We start from the raw sequence: 16,683 nt of genomic DNA on the forward strand, positions 1-16,683 counted from the left end.
CGCATTACATATACATTACTTGGAAACTCCCTTGGTGTCACACAGACGTCATTTAACCTTGCCATTATCTTGCTTTTTCCTAGACTTGCAGTTATCAACCGAAATTAGTCTGTAAAAAACACTTTCTGCTGATTATAAGGCTATGTTCACACATGGCATCTTTTGTTATGTACGTTTTGAGTGCATCTTGAGAGTGCATCTCATTTTCTGAAAACGCACCTGCGGCAAAAATGTTTTTGATGCATTTTTACCGCGTTTTGCACAATGCGTTTTGTAAGTGAAATCTATTGACTGTGTCAAGGGAGAAATTTAGGTAAGACTGCTAATGGAGTCTTTGTTCAGGGTAAATCCAAAGGACGGGCCCAAATTAGCTATCTGCGCAGATATATTAAATAACTCAGACAATGATCACAACGAGACATGTTCACTGTTTTGTGCCAGTACAGGTGACTGACTCGTGTATTTCAAAAGACTCGTAATTATACCATACAACATTCGACTTCAACCTTGAAGCAAGAACAGGGAGTGATCATCCCACACATAACATCCCTTATTTCAGCTGTGAGAAAATCATAATGATCAAATTCTCTCAGTATATTATGAAATACCTCTCTGTTCATTATTTATTCTGGCTTGATTATCTAGTTAGAACATTCTTTCTTTGTGTGAAATCACTGATAAGACTTTCACTAAGGAGGGCTTCACCATTCATTATTTATACATCTGTTCACTCGTCCTTGGTTAACCCTTTCTTGAACATACAGCTTAGAATCATATTATGGCGTCTGTGCAATTGTCATATAGACACACAGATAATTATGCAATGACATCTATATTTTGATTATTTACATACACAGATAATCTTATTACATTTGAAAAAACAATTTATAGCCCAGGCTACCTTCACAACTGGAGGGCTCAAAAACGCGGTAAAAACGCAAAAAGAATTGACATGTTGCATCTTCATAAACACAGCCAAGATGCACCGTGTGGACAGCAGAATCGAAATCTCATAGACTTTGCTGGGAGAAGGAAATGCATGCATTTTAGTGCATCTTTGTGACCTCAAAAACGGAGCAGAAGATGCCCTGTGTGAGACACACGGCATGAAAATCAGAGCGAGTGGAATGTGATAAAACATCGCATTCCACTCAGACCAATATTAAGGGTGCTTTACACACTACGACATCGCTAGCGATCTCATTAGCGATGTAAGACGCGAGATCGCACTTGCAATCTGCTGAAATCGCACATAGGTCATGCTTTAAAATCAAGATCGCACTTGCTATCTCAGCAGATCGCAAGTGCGATCTCACGTCTTACATCGCTAATGGGATCGCTAGCGATGTCGTAGTGTGTAAAGCACCCTTTAGTCTATGTGTCAGCACCCATGAGCGATTGTTTAATCAACCCTAATCGGACCGAGAAAACTGTTGCAGTATGCTGCGGGTGCAATGTGATCCTAGTTTCTCTCGCAGCCATTCAAGTCTATGGGGCGAGAGAAAAATCGCACTGCACTCGAATTACACCGGTGTCCTGCGAGTGTAGAGCGAGATTGGCAATAGCCTGCAACGGAGGAGAGAAGAGATAAATCCCTCCCCTCCTCAGCGCCGATCCTCCCCTCCTCAGCGCCGATCCTCCCCTCCTCAGCGCCGATCCTCTCCTCCTCAGTGCTGGCCCTCCCCTCCTCAGTGCCGGCCCGCCCCCCCACAGCTGTGGTCCGATCGCATGATCAGACCTCAGTCACAGTGACACTCGCATGACACTCGGATCCTGCTGTGCTGCCAGTGTGAGCCGAGTGCCATTTGAGGATCACAGTAGTCCCCCGTGTGGCCCCGGCCTAAATTCGTGACTACGTATATAAGTTGAATCACTCTCACACTAATAGAAATAAAGCATGATTAAACATATGAATATTAAGCTTATAAAGGAAATTATCCTGACACAATCAGTCTGACACAATGACACTAATACGAGAGTGACCGACTAAAATATAGATGATATTACCACTCAGTGGGGAAGTAAACTGCAGTCAGGAACCCCCTAATGAGGACAACAAATGATCCAACAACATTCCTCACAATGCAAATAACTAAAGCCCGCTTTACACGCTTCAATATATCTCACAATCCGTCGTCGGGGTCAAGTTGTAAGTGACGCACATCCGGCATCGTTCGTGACGTATTTGCGTGTGAAACCTACGTGCGATCAAGATTGAACGAAAATACGGTGATCGCATACACGTCGTTTATTCCTCATACATTGGGCGTTTTGTTGTATGAACCTAGTCAATTGAAACGTGTGACATCCCTCATACGATTTTGGTGTCTGATGCTATGTGCGCAGGTGTGCGCTCTGCACCGCAGCTTAAAAAAGGTCCGCTTCAGAGCGCAGCTGAAAAGCTGCGTTCTGAAGCGCCTCACAATGTCTGTCATTCACTAATCTCTGTCAGTCGGTCACTATCTCTGTCCCTCTCTCTCTGTCCATGTCAGTCTATCCCTCTTACCCCCTCTCTCATACTCACCGATCACCGGCGCGGCGCTGCACGGCATTCACACTGCTCCGGCGGCTTTTACTATTTTGAAAAAGCCGGCCGCTCATTAAACAATCTCGTATTCCCTGCTTTCCCCGCCCACCGGCGCCTATGATTGGATGCAGTGAGACACGCCCCCACGCTGAGTGACAGGTGTCTCACTGCACCCAATCACAGCAGCCGGTGGGCGTGTCTATACTGTGCAGTGACATAAATAATTAAATAATTTAAAAAAACGGTGTGCGGTCCCCCCCAATTTTAGAACCAGCCAGATAAAGCCATACGGCTGAAGGCTGGTATTGTGATTGTATATGTTTGTGTTTTTTATTTCTAATAAAGGATTTTTTCGGGTGTGCGTGTTTATTTACTGTCACTTACAGATTAATCATGGAAGGTATCTCGGGGAGACGCCTGACATGATTAATCTAGGAGTTATTGGCAGCTATGGGCTGCCAATAACTCCTTATTACCCCGATTGCCAACGCACCAGGGCAAATCGGAAAGAGCCGGGTACAGTCCCAGAACTGTCGCATCTAATGTATGCGGCAATTCTGGGCGGCTGCTGGCTGATATTGTTAGGATGGGGGGCTCCCCATAACGTGGAGCTCCCCATCCTGAGAATACCAGCCTTCAGCCGTATGGCTTTAGCTGGCTGGTTTTAAAATTGGGGGGGACCGCACGCCGTTTTTTTTTAATTATTTATTTCACTGCACAGTATAGACACGCCCACCGGCTGCTGTGATTGGGTGCAGTGAGACACCTGTCACTCAGCGTGGGGGCGTGTCTCACTGCAACCAATCATAGGCGCCAGTGGGCGGGGAAAGCAGGGAATACGAGATTGTTTAATGAGCGTCCGGCTTTTTCAAAATAGTAAAAGCCGCCGGAGCAGTGTGAATGCCGTGCAGCGCCGCGCCGGAGATCGGGAATCGGTGAGTATAAGAGAGGGCTGCTCAATTCATTTACTCAGGAGTTTAGCGGTCACCGGTGAGCCCTTCACTGGTGACCGTTAATCAGGAAGCGACACAGACAGAGCCGCAGCATGACAATGAAGTCGGGTGAAGTTAACCCGAGTTCATTCTGATCGTGCAGCTCTGTCTGTGTCTGCTGTCATCTGCCATTCACCGCTGCTACATGGCTGTCTGTGTCTGCTGTCAGCGGCCATGTAGCAGAGCTGAATGGCAGATGACATAGTAAAAACGCATCCCTACACATTACACACGCTTGGCAAGTCAATAAATAAAAAAAAAAAAAGGTGCCCAATGCATACGTCACAGAACACATGATCTAAAGGATCGCACACAAAATTGATCAATTTAACATAGACTACTAACGCTCGTGTGACAGCAAATGAACGACCTACGTGCGATCTCATTAGATCACATATGCAACCTGGGCGTGTCACATCACAAACGTGATTGCACAACAAATTGCAACGTGTAAAGCTGGCTTTAGGTAGACAAATATGGTGCAGCATTGCAACAGTTAATAACCCTCCACAGGATGATAGATTAGAGCAGGGCCGGCTCCAGGTTTTTGTGGGCCCTGGGCGAAAGAGTCTCAGTGGGCCCCATCCTCACATAGACATGCACAGATACATACACATACAAACATATGTACGCATACTTATTTAAAGAGAAATTCACAAAAACACATAAATAGACATAAATCTAGACACAGTCATATACACTGACATACATACACACACACACACATTATTTTTATATATTTATCCTGTATATATATTTCTAATATTGGGAAGCCGGCAACAGCCTCACTCACCTCCCGGCTTGTCTAACAGACATGGCCACACATAGAGCACAGTAACACTACTGTATATACATCACAAGAGAGGCTGGGGACAAACACATTACTGGGGGAATATATATTACTGAGGAAAGGGGTATACAGCAATGGGGGGCATACAGCTCTAGAGGAGGGCAGTGACTGAGGTGGGGGGGGACAAACAGCTCTGAGGTGGGGGGTGACATGCAGCTCTGGGGGTATACAGCTCTGGGGTGGGGGGGACATACAGCTCTGAGGGGATATACAGCACCTGGGTGGAGGGGACATACAACTCTGAGGGGGTATACAGCACCTGGGTGGAGGGGACATACAACTCTGGGGGTATAGTAGTTTGCAGCCCCCATATTGTGTTATGAAGCCCCCATTGTCCTCCATATAGTATTATGTAGCTCCCATATGCACTATGCAGCCCCCATATAACATTAACCAGCCCCCATATAGCACAATGCAGACACATATAGCATTAGGCACCTTCATGTAGTATACAGCCCACTTATAGCACAATGCAGACCCAGTTAGCAATAGGCACCCTCATGTAGTATACAGCCCACATATAGCACAATGCAGACACATATAGCATTAGGCACCATCATGTAGTATACAGCCCCTAAATACCACAGTGCAGAGCCAGATAGCATTAGGCACCCTCATGTAGTATATAGCCCCTATATACCACAGTGCAGAGCCAGATAGCATTAAGCACCCTCATGTAGTGCAGAGCCCCTATATAGTACATTGCAGAGTCAGATAGCATTAGGCACCCTCATGTAGTATACAGCCCCTAAATACCACAGTGCAGAGCCAGATAGCATTAGGCACCCTCATGTAGTATACAGCCCCTATATACCACAGTGCAGAGCCAGATAGCAATAGGCACCCTCATGTAGCATACAGCTTGTATATAGGCTATATACAAGCTGTATGCTACATGAGGGTGCCTTTTGCTATCTGGCTCTGCACTGTGCTATATACAGGCTGTGCTATATAACATAGCACAGCCTGTATACAGCACAGTGCAGAGCCAGATAGCAGTAGGCACCCTCGTGTAGAATACAGTGATTAATACTCAGTGGCGTAACTAGAGTTTGATGGCCCTGGTGCAAAATTTGGCCCAGGGCCCCCCTCCACGTACACCGACACTTAGGGTACGGAATAATGACACTGACACTTGGGGTACAGGATAATGACGCTGACACTTGGCTCTTACCCTCAGCACCCAGGTTTCCCATGATCTGAAATCCCTCTATCAGTACCCTGCTTTCCCATGTTCTGATATCCATCTTGTCCTCGGCACCCAGCTTCCCCATGCTCTGCTATACATCTTTCCTTCAGCACCCAGCTTTCCCATATCAGAGCATGGGAAAGCTGGGTGCTGAGAGATGTACAGCAGAGCATGGGAAAGCTGGGTGCTGAGGGAAAGAGCCTTTTTCCCTCAGGACAAAACATTTCCATCCCATACTTGTATCTTTGTCCCCCCTTGTATAAAGATCTCCAAATACTATAATGGCCCCCACATAGCCTTCCATATAATATAAAGGGTCCCACATAACCCTTCATATATTAGAATGCACCCCCATAGTTCTCCATGCATTACAATGCATTTCCCCAAAGTTCTCCATGTATTATAATTCACCCCATAGTTCTCCATATATTATACTGCACCACATAGGCCTCCAGTTTTATAACGCACACCCATAGTCCATGTATAAGGTAGCCTCCATATTCCTCCATATATTATAATGTAGCCCCCATAGTCCTATATGTATTATAATGTAGCGCCATAAAACTTCATATTGTATTATGCAGCCCCATACTCCTCCATGTATAATGCACCCCTATATTCCATGTATAAGGTGTCCTTCATTTTGTATTATGCAGCCCCATACTCCTCCATGTATAATGCACCCCTAGTCCATGTATAAGGTGTCCTTCATGTTTATTATGCAGTCCCATAGACCTCCATGTATCATGCAGCCAGGCCCCTCCAGGCCTCCACGTGTCATGCAGCCAGCAAAATAAAAAAACAAGTACCTCTCTTCTCCTTCCGACCCCTGCGACCGCGGTAGTTACTCCCCTGCCCCCATATCTCACACACCCTGCTCCCCATACAGCCTGCACCCCCATATCACACACACTACACCCCCATATCTCACACACCCTGCTCCCCATACAGCCTGCACCCCCCAGATCACACACACTACACCCCCATATCTCACACACCCTGCTCCCCATACAGCCTGCAACCCCATATCATACACACTACACCCCTACATCTCACACAGCCTGCACCCCCCAGATCACACACACTACACCCCCATATCTCACACACCCTGCCCACATGTCTCACCCTGCCTGTACCCCAACTTACCCCTCTCAAACACTCTGCACCCTTCACATGCTTCTGTCACAGTCTGCAGCCCTCATATGCCACTCACCCTGCAGCCCCCTTCCCCCTCATGTCCCCTCTTTTCTTATTACCAGTCATGTGTCCAAATCTCCTTCAGGATTCAGTATCTTTGCTTTCTGCCGGCCTCCTGTGTCTCCTCCCACACAGTCACATGGGCGTGACATCATCGCAGGTCCTGCAGGATGGCTTATTCCGTCTTCTGTGCAGGTCAGGAGTCCTCCTGCAGCTCAGAAACGGCTGGTGGCCTCTCCAGGTCAGGGGCCCCTCTACTGACACTGGGCTCCCCTGACTCACAGGCCGGCCCCCTGACGGTCGCATTGTCGGCCACTACACAGCGGCACTACACATAGGGGCCCGGCAGCCGGCTCTGCAGAGCGGCTGCCGGGCCCCTATGTGTACTAGTGCCGCTGTGCAGTGGCCGGCCTGTGAGTCAGGGGAGCCCAGTGTCAGTAGAGGGGCGGCTCACTTCTCCTCGTTCCCCCGCTGATCCGGTCTCCTCGGCGCGTCGTCCATTGCTGTCGCTCGCTCTGACCTCTCAGCAGGCGCGCAGTGATGACGTCACCGCGGTCCTCTGCAGAGCTGTCAGAACGCCGACAGTCACAGCGGGGAGAATGATAAGAGAGAGCGCGCCGCTCACTCTCTCATCATTGCTCTCAATTGTATCGGCACCTGTGATGCCGATGCAATTGAAAGCGCGATCCTCGGCGGGGGGTGGTGACAGCGCGGCCACCGGGCCCCCCTGAGTAGCGGTGCGCCACTCCTGCCACCGCGAGTGGGCCCCCTGCCAGCTCAGGGCCCCGGCATTTGACCGGGTTTGCCGGGTGCTGGCGCCAGCCCTGGATTAGAGGCACTGCCATGAAGGATAGCTGAACCCTTTCTTTGTCCCCTTTGGCCTCCTGATGATCCATGTCTGGGCAGGGAAATGTTGTGTGGTGGTGGACCATGTGCACCACCACATTATGGTCGTCCGGTCCGAGCATTCCTACATCAACAGTGTCCTGGAAAGTGGATTGGTCATCGTAGGCCAGTTGAATGGCCACCAAGGTCTCCCGATCTGACTCCTTTAGACTTTTATCGTTGGGGTGATCTGAAGGCAATTGTCTATGCTGCGAAGATACAAGATGTGCAGCATATGAAAGAACGGATACCGGAAGCCTGTGCTAGCATTTCTTCTGCGGTTTTGCTATCAGTGTGTCAAGAGAGGGAAAAGAGGGTTGCATTGATAATACAACACAAAGGGCAGCCCTTTGAACACATTTTATAAGTGGTCATAAAATTGTAAATAACTAATGAACGAATAAAGTTACGGTAAAACCAAGAACACCATTGTTTGTCTTGTGAAGTTCTCAGTAAGTTTGATGTTTTACATGACTCTCTTCCTATTGGAAAAAATAGAGTTGGATCCAAAATGAACGATTTCAAAATGGCCGCCATGGTCACCACGCATCTTGAAAAGTTTCCCCCCTCCCATATACTAACGAGCCACAAACAGGAAGTTGATATCACCAACCATTCCCATTTTATTTCACTGTATCCATATAAATGGCCCACCCTGTATAATGTATCTATCTATCTATCTATCTATCTATCCCTCTATCTATCATGTATCTATCTATCTCTCTATCTATCCCTCTATCTATCTATCTCTCTGTGACGCCCTGGACTAGCCAGGTAGTCACAGGTAGGCCCTTGCATAACACCTGTCCCCTAAAAAGGTGTCACCAGCCAACCTTAAAACCCTAGTCACCTCCCTCCGGGTTTGATGGACACCCCAGGGGGCGTGCCCAGGCGGTTGGACACGCCCATCAAGGAGTTCACAGGCCCTGAGGCAGGACAAACCAGTTAGTTATATAGTCTTGGAGTGGTGTGGAGTGAAGGTCAACTGCAGAGGCAGACCTGTGCCCAGGTATGCCGCAGTCTAACAACAGGTGTCTGGTCGGAGCCCAGCCACCTCTGGCTAGGAGGCAGACGGTGGCCTGAGCCTGCAGGAGCCGGGAAGACGGCTCGGTGAAACCGTAAGGGACCGGGACAGGGTAGTGGCCCGCCGGTACCGAACCGAGGAACCGATTGGAAACCGGAGCACAAAAGGGGGGTACTCAGACCCTGAAACGAGGTCCCGAAACTACTGGACCACGTTAATTAACTGATTGAGGTCTGGACTTTAGGTCCTTTCCCACCCAAATCCCGACTGAAGACAATAGCCCACCGAGGGGGATAGAAAGCCACCGCATAGGCAGAGAGATCCCACGGGCCAGCGTCTGCGGGCAAACGGGCTCTCCCGACATACACAACGCCAGGGAGCGGGCTACCATTGCTGAAGCACAGGCAGTCCAGAGCTACAATACAAGGTGCAGGAGAAAGGCGGAGACCCCCAACCCGAGCAGGGGACCGGACGCAGCCGGCACCGACCACCATCATCTTGGTTTACCAGAGACTCTTGTGCATCAATCATAGTGAGTACAACTGTGCCCTCGGGCCGCACACCACCCTGCACCGCCAAGCACCGACATATTATCCCAAACGGGTCCCGGGGCCATCACCCCTGCCCACGGAGGGGTTAACACCTTTGCTGCGCAACATCTCCCCCGGGTGCCTAGTAAACAGCAGCGGTGGTGTCCACATTCACCACAACCTGTGGGTGGCGTCACGAACTTAACCAAAACCATGGCTCCGGCCGTAAACCTAACCCCTTCAAAGCGCCAGCCCCTTTCAGAGCGAAGTGACCCCGGGTCCGGAGGCGCTCGAGCCACCCACCGATGAGCCCGGATCCGAGCGGCTCGGCTGCAGCCGAGCGCGGGGAGGTACACATCGACTCTTCTGGCGTCACGAACAGGATACTTACCTAATCACCTACCTGGTGAAGTGCGCCTTGAAGTTGAAGTCAGCGGTAACCCGTTGAAAAACTTCAGAATCCGCCATTTTGCCGCCATCTTTTGGCGCGAAGATTCCCGCCAAAGCCTTCTTCCCCGCGAAAAGAGCGCGAGAGTTGAAGCCCCGCCCCCTGGGAACTCAACCGTGCCGAAAAGCGAGCAGTCGAAAAACGAAACTAATAAGGAGAAGAAGCGAGTGCTGCGAAAAGACCAAGGGGGGGGGCGGGTGAAGACCCCGTATCATGTGACCAAGAAGATAAAGGGCAGGGACTCCAGGAGTGCACCATGTCCGCCCCGTCCGACAAGCCCGCAACCCCGGAGCCCGCGCCTGGGACAGCGGTGTGGGTGGAAGCCTGGACGATGCTAATGTGCAGTCGCTTGCAAGTCCAGGTGTGGTTTCTGATGGAACGATGGGTAGCCGAGATGGTGGAGATAGCAGCACCCGTGCGAGTGCGTGATGTGGAGGCAAATTTTGGAGAGCGGGCAAGTGACCCACGCTCCTATGTTCCCGAGGGACCGGCCGACGCGGCGGAGGGACCCGGTCTGCCCCTGCTCTCCATGTTGCTTCCCTCACCACCCGTACCGGTTGCCGCTGCTCCCCGCTCGGTCCGCTGCCCCCAACACCGGCAGCGGAGCCCGTCACATCCTCCTGTGAGGACCCACCTGGGGAGACAGCCCGCGGACGGCCGTTCGTTCGGCCCACACCAATCCCACTCCCGTGGAAGATCAGTCCTCGGAAGATGCCTGTTCCCGAGGTGGACCTGCCGGTCCCGGAGGTGACCGCGCCCCAGCTACCTAAGGCCCCGGCAGTCCGCCCGGCCAAGATGGAAGTACCCGGTGACCGGAAGGAGGTCCAGCGGGCAAAGCTGGCCGCTCCCACAAACCAGGCCTCGGCTGAGGCGTCGCAGGGTTGCTGCTGCAAAGCAGCACAGCAGGCCATTTCACAGCGGAGTTCCCCAGTGCAGAAGGTGCCGGTCGTAGCCGACACGGGGGAGCTCCGGCTGGGCCAGACCCCGGCGCAAAGGGAGCAGGTAGACGCTCCGTATTGGGAGCGGCAGCAGCGCCAGCTGGGCTGGGAGATCGCGGCATGTGAAAGGCAGAAGGCGGAGGTGCTGGCCCAGACCATCAGGGAAAAAGAGAACCACCGCAGCGCCACCTTTTGGGTGCGGGGCCCGACCCACAAAGGCCAAGTCCGGCAGTTTGACCCCCGGCGTGGATGGGGGTTCATCTATGAACCCGGCCTAAAGGCAGAAGTGTTTGTGTCCCGCAGGGACGTGTACCCGCACCTGCCCGTTGGTCACCCGGACCATGCCCTGGAGCCCGGAGACCTGGTGAGCTACACCCGGCATTGCAGGGAGAGGGGCTGGTTCGCCCCTGATGTAAGGAGGAGGGTGAGCCACAGTACCCAGTCCCCTCCCCCGGCTTACAGCTCCATGGAAGAAGAAGAAAATTAAAAAGGTAGCGGTTCCCGGCTACCATGTTCCGTCCCTGTTGGGACTCTGTTTGATCCCGCTGTTTACCCCGTTTAAACTATAGAGACAAGGCCGAGAACTTTCAGGCCACCCAATAACTTTTGGGCTTTGTAAATAGCCCCTTGGACCACCCTTTCACACCTACAGTCTCCGGAGAGGCTGGTTGGAGGAAGGGCCGGCGGTAGAGTCGGCCCAGGCCCCGTCACTATAGAAACTGGTGACATCCCTCCGGGGCCAGGGGTCCCCTGGACGTGGGGCCCCTGAGAGACTGCCGGGTAAGGAACTTTTTACCCGGCCCATTGTGGAGAATACCCAGACTTGAACCCGTTTCCTGGACTAGGGAAAAGGGGTGCTGACCTGGTTTTAGAGGCAGCATCAAGGCTAGGTTTGCTTGGGTGGGCAAATGGAAGCACCCGGTCCCGTTCCCCTTAATAAAAATGTTTTACCCGTTTGCAACGTTAAAGCAAAATGCCTCCCGCAAGGGATGTTTCTTAAGTCTGCTTAAAATGTAAAAAGTTAATATAATTGTATATGTTTTTCCTGTTTTATCTTTTCCAGTTTCAAAAATAAACCGGTGGTGGTCGGACAGCCCGCCGACGGTCTGTATTAAACCAAGGGGGAATGTGACGCCCTTGACTAGCCAGGTATTCACAGGTAGGCCCTTGCATAACACCCGTCCCCTAAAAAGGTGTCACCAGCCAACCTTAAAACCCTAGTCACCTCCCTCCGGGTTTGATGGACACACCAGGGGGCGTGCCCAGGCGGTTGGACACGCCCATCAAGGAGTTCACAGGCCCTGAGGCAGGAAAAACCAGTTAGTTAAATAGTCTTGGAGTGGTGTGGAGTGAAGGTCAACTGCAGAGGCAGACCTGTGCCAGGTCTGCCCCAGTCTAACAACAGGTGTCTGGGTCGGAGCCCAGTCACCTCTGGCTAGGAGGCAGATGGTGGCCTCAGCCTGCAGGAGCCGGGAAGACGGCTCGGTGGAAACGTAAGGGACTGGGACAGGGTAGTGGCCCGCCGGTACCGAACCTGGGAACCGACTGGAAACTGGAGCACAAAAGGGGGGTACTCAGACCCTGAAACGAGGTCCCGAAACTACCGGACCACGTTAATTAACTGATTGAGGTCTGGACTTTAGGTCCTTTCCCACCCAAGTCCCGACTGAAGACAACAGCCCACCGAAGGGGATAGAAAGCCACCGCATAGGCAGAGAGATCCCACGGGCCATCTGCGGGCAAACGGGCTCTCCCGACATACACAACGCCGGGGAGCGGGCTCCCGTTGCTGAAGCACAGGCAGTCCAGAGCTACAATACAAGGTGCAGGAGAAAGGCGGAGACCACCAACCCGAGTAGGGGACCGGACGCAGCCGGCTGCGGGCACTGACCACCATCATTTTGGTTTACCAGAGACTCTTGTGCATCAATCATAGTGAGTGCAACTGTGCCCTCGGGCCGTGCACCTCCCTGCACCGACATATCATCCCAATCGGGTCCCGGGGCCATCACCCCTGCCCACGGATAGGTTAACAACTTTGCTGCGCAACATCTCCCCCGGGTGCCTAGTAAACAGCAGCGGTGGTGTCCACATTCACCACAACCCGTGGGTGGCGTCACAAACTTAACCAAAACTACGTCTCCGGCCATAAACCTAACCCCCTTTCAAAGCACCAGCCCCTTTCAGAGCAAAGTGACCCCAGGTCCGGAGGCACTCGAGCCACCCACCGACGAGCCCGGATCCGAGCATCTCTATCTATCATGTATGTATCTATCTCTCTATCTATCCCTCTAGCTATCTCTCTATCTATCTATCCATCTATCTATCTCTCTATCTATCCCTTTATCTATCATGTATCTATCTATCCATCTATCTATCCCTCTATCTCTCTGTCTATCTATCTAACTATCTATTATTTAGCTATCATGTATCAATCAATCCATCTATCTATCTCTCATGTATCCAGGCCCGGCGTCAGCACCCGGCAAACCCGGTCAAATGCCAGGGCCCTGGGCTGCCGGGGGGGGCCCACTCGCAGTGGCAGGGGGGCCTGGTGCAAGCTCTGTTACCGCCCACCACCCACCCCCCCGCCGAGGATCGCACTTTCAATTGTATCGGAATCGCAGGTGCCGATACAATTGAAAGTAATGATGAGAGACGGAGCGGCGTGCTCCCTCTCTTATTATTCTCCCCGCCGTGACTGTCGGCGCTTTGACAGCTCTGCAGCGGAGCGCGGTGACGTCACCACTGCGCGCCTGCAGTGAGGTCAGAGCGACAGCAATGGACGTGCCGAGGACACCGGAGCAGCGGCGGAACGAGGAGAAGTGGGTATATATTAATCACTGTGGCCAGACGACCATGGGGGTGCATTAAATGATACGGGGGCTGTATACTACATGAGGGTGCCTAATGCTATCTGGGTCTGCATTGTACTATATACATACTATATACTGGTTATGATTAAGGAAGTCTAACTTCTGAAACGCGTCAACCGCGTGTTTATAACTTGCTGCACTATGATTTTTAATTCTTTTTCAATAAAATGGAATTTTAAAAAAAATATTTTCCCTATGAAGACGTTGCTGCTGGATATTTTTTTCTTTTTTTTTTCTTTTTGCTGCAATTTTTATATACAGGCTGTATACTACATGAGGGTGCCTGATGCTATCTGGGTCTGTATTGTACTATATACAGGCTGTGAACTACATGAGGATGCCTAATGCTATCTGGGTCTGCATTGTACGATATACAGGCTGTACACTACATGACGGTACCTAATGCTATCTGAGTCTGCACTGCTATATGGCGGCAGTGTCGCGGGTGGCGAGGCGCTGTGCTCGCTAACGCTCGGGTCCGGCGCTGCTGCTGCTGCTCGGGGACTCGAGCGGCGCTCCTCGCCCGTGAGTGAAAGGGGTGGTTTGAGTTTGGGGATGTAGTCCGTGACGCCACCCACGGGTTGTGGTGAGGTTGGGCACACCGCTGCTGGTGACGGGGATCCCGGGAGCGATGGTAGGGAGCAGCTGGGAGGTTGTGTTCCCCCTCCGTGGGTAGGGGTTGGTGGTCCCAGGGCCCGGTGAGGTAACGGGGAGGCAGGGTTGGCAAGGTGCAGGGTCGCAGGGACTGCGCAGCGCGGTGCCGGATGGCACGGTTGTACTCACTCAGCCACAAATGTACGCAAAGTCTCTGGTAAACCAAACGGCTGGATGGACGGGTCCCACAGCCGGCTGCTGTGGCTTCTCCCGGACGGTTGGTGATGGCTGCCTTTTCCTGCACCTTAGCGTTTGTTCAGCTCCGGTGGCTTCCCACCGGTATCCCGCTCCCCAGCGTATATATGTGCCGGAGGAGCCCTTTTGCCCGCAGGCTCTGGCCCTTGGAATCCTAGCTTTGGCGGTAGCTGTATTTCCTTTGTACTGGTCGGACGGTTGCCTTCTATCGGGTCTTGGCTGCTAGGAAACCCCTGGGGTTCCGGTCACTAACGGATTTGACCTTTTCGGCGGCTCCAAGCCTGGTCGGGGTCCGCAGGCCCTGCCTGTGTGTGCTGGCTTCACTTTGCTCCCCGGTTCGGTACCGGCGGGCCACCGCCCGACCCCGGTCCTACGGTTCTGCGTTGATTCGCCTCTTCTGCAGACGGCCACCACCATCTGCCAACCTTGCTGTCAGTGCCTGGGCTCCAACCCAGACACTAGCAGTAGCTCCTCTCACTTTCGCTTCCTGAACTTCACTAACTACTGTTCCTGCCTCCAGGCCTGTGAACTCCTCAGTGGGTGGGGCCAACTGCCTGGCTCCACCCCACCTGGTGTGGACAACAGCCCCTGGAGGGAGGCAACAAGGGTTTTATGTCTGGCTGATGTGCCTGTCTCGGGGTGGGGGTTGTGTGTGCTGTAGTACCTGTGACGACCTGGCTAGTCCAGGGCGCCACAGCTGTATACTACAAGAGGGTGCATAATGGTATCTGGGTCTGCACTGCTATATGGCGGCTGTATACTACATGAAGGTGCCTAATGCTATCTGGGTCTGCACTGCTATATGGCGGCTGTATACTACATGAAGGTGCCTAATGCTATCTGGGTCTGCACTGTGCTATATGGCGGCTGTATACTACATGAGGGTCATGCACCCCGACACACCACATTCCCACTCCACTGCATCCTCCTCTACTCTTTCCTAGCTCCTTCATAGTCTACCTGTCACCTCCACACCACCCACTCCACTATGCTTCATCCGACCCTGCAGGTCCTTTCTCTTGTCACTATCTCTCCATCTTCCTATTTGGCTAAAATTAGGAAATGTCTTTCTATATCCTTTCACTGTGGGCCGGGCCTATTAAGCTAACCCTTTCAGTACTGTCAGTATACCTTCTATCTGAGCCTCCCTTCCCTGCTAAGGAGCCCAGTGCCATCTGGTGGTAGCTGACAGTACTGCGACATAACCCACATGACAAAGCATTTCCACATTCCTGAACACTATAGCTAAAAACACACAGGTCAATAACATTTCCCTTAATCACACATATAAAGGCAAGACGTCTTCAGGGGCGGCAGGGCACTGGACACCCTCTTATAAGTATATATCTCTGTCCGTGTGTGTGTTCCATGTGCTGTTGTTGGGCTATTTGTGTCACATCCGGATAGCACACGGACAGCACAAACCAGTATACTTTACTGTGCTGTCACACTTGCTTCCAGGTCCACAGTCAGTGCAGTGAATATTCATGAGCATAATGAGCGGGTTAGGAAGTAACAGCAGCGCAGGCGACAGTGAAGTATATAAATATATTTATTTCTCAGTGATCTGTGTTTCCTCTGGTACATGTTACACGGATCACATCAGTGTGCGGTCCAAGTGACACCCGTTTTACTGGCAGAAAACAGACATGTTGACGTGTGGAACCATGTGTCCATGGTCCACACGGATCAACACACACAGACGTGTGTGCAAGCCCACTAATGTCAATAGGTTGACGTGTGTCCGTGTCTCTGGTGCAAGTGAAAATGGACGTCACACGTACTGGAGACACGGATGTGTGAAGGAGGCCTTACAGCCATTACCAAAGAGCAGCTCACACTATGATATAGCTGTAAATCAGTCAAATATCTCCAATGTTATACTTTTCCCTTCATGCTCCTACATTGTAACAGTGGTAACCTGCAGCTTCATCCCCCTCCTCCCCGTCCAGTCTAGTATTTGAGGTCACACTAAAATAAGTCTCCACATCTCCGGATCCTGGTACTATTAGATGGTAAATTGAAAGATAATAATATCTAAAGGGCCCGTTACACGTGTCGATTTATCGGGAGATATGTCGTCGGGGTCACGGATTCTGTGACGCACATCCGGCATCGTTTGCAACGTCATTGCGTGTGACACCTACGAGCGACTCTGAACAATCGCAAATAGGATGAAAATTGTGGATCGTTGACACATCGTTCATATTTAAAAAATTGTTCGTTTTGGGGAAGCAGCCGACATATTGCTCCGTTTGACACCCTGCCAACGACGAACAACATTCAAACGACCGCCTGGGTCCAACAATATATCGTTGATCGCTGATGCGTCCATTTTGAGATCGTTACGTGTGACAGCAAATAAACGACCTATAAGC

Source organism: Anomaloglossus baeobatrachus, chromosome 9 (genome assembly GCF_048569485.1).
Source record: "Anomaloglossus baeobatrachus isolate aAnoBae1 chromosome 9, aAnoBae1.hap1, whole genome shotgun sequence".
NCBI classification, from domain to species: Eukaryota; Metazoa; Chordata; class Amphibia; order Anura; family Aromobatidae; genus Anomaloglossus; species Anomaloglossus baeobatrachus.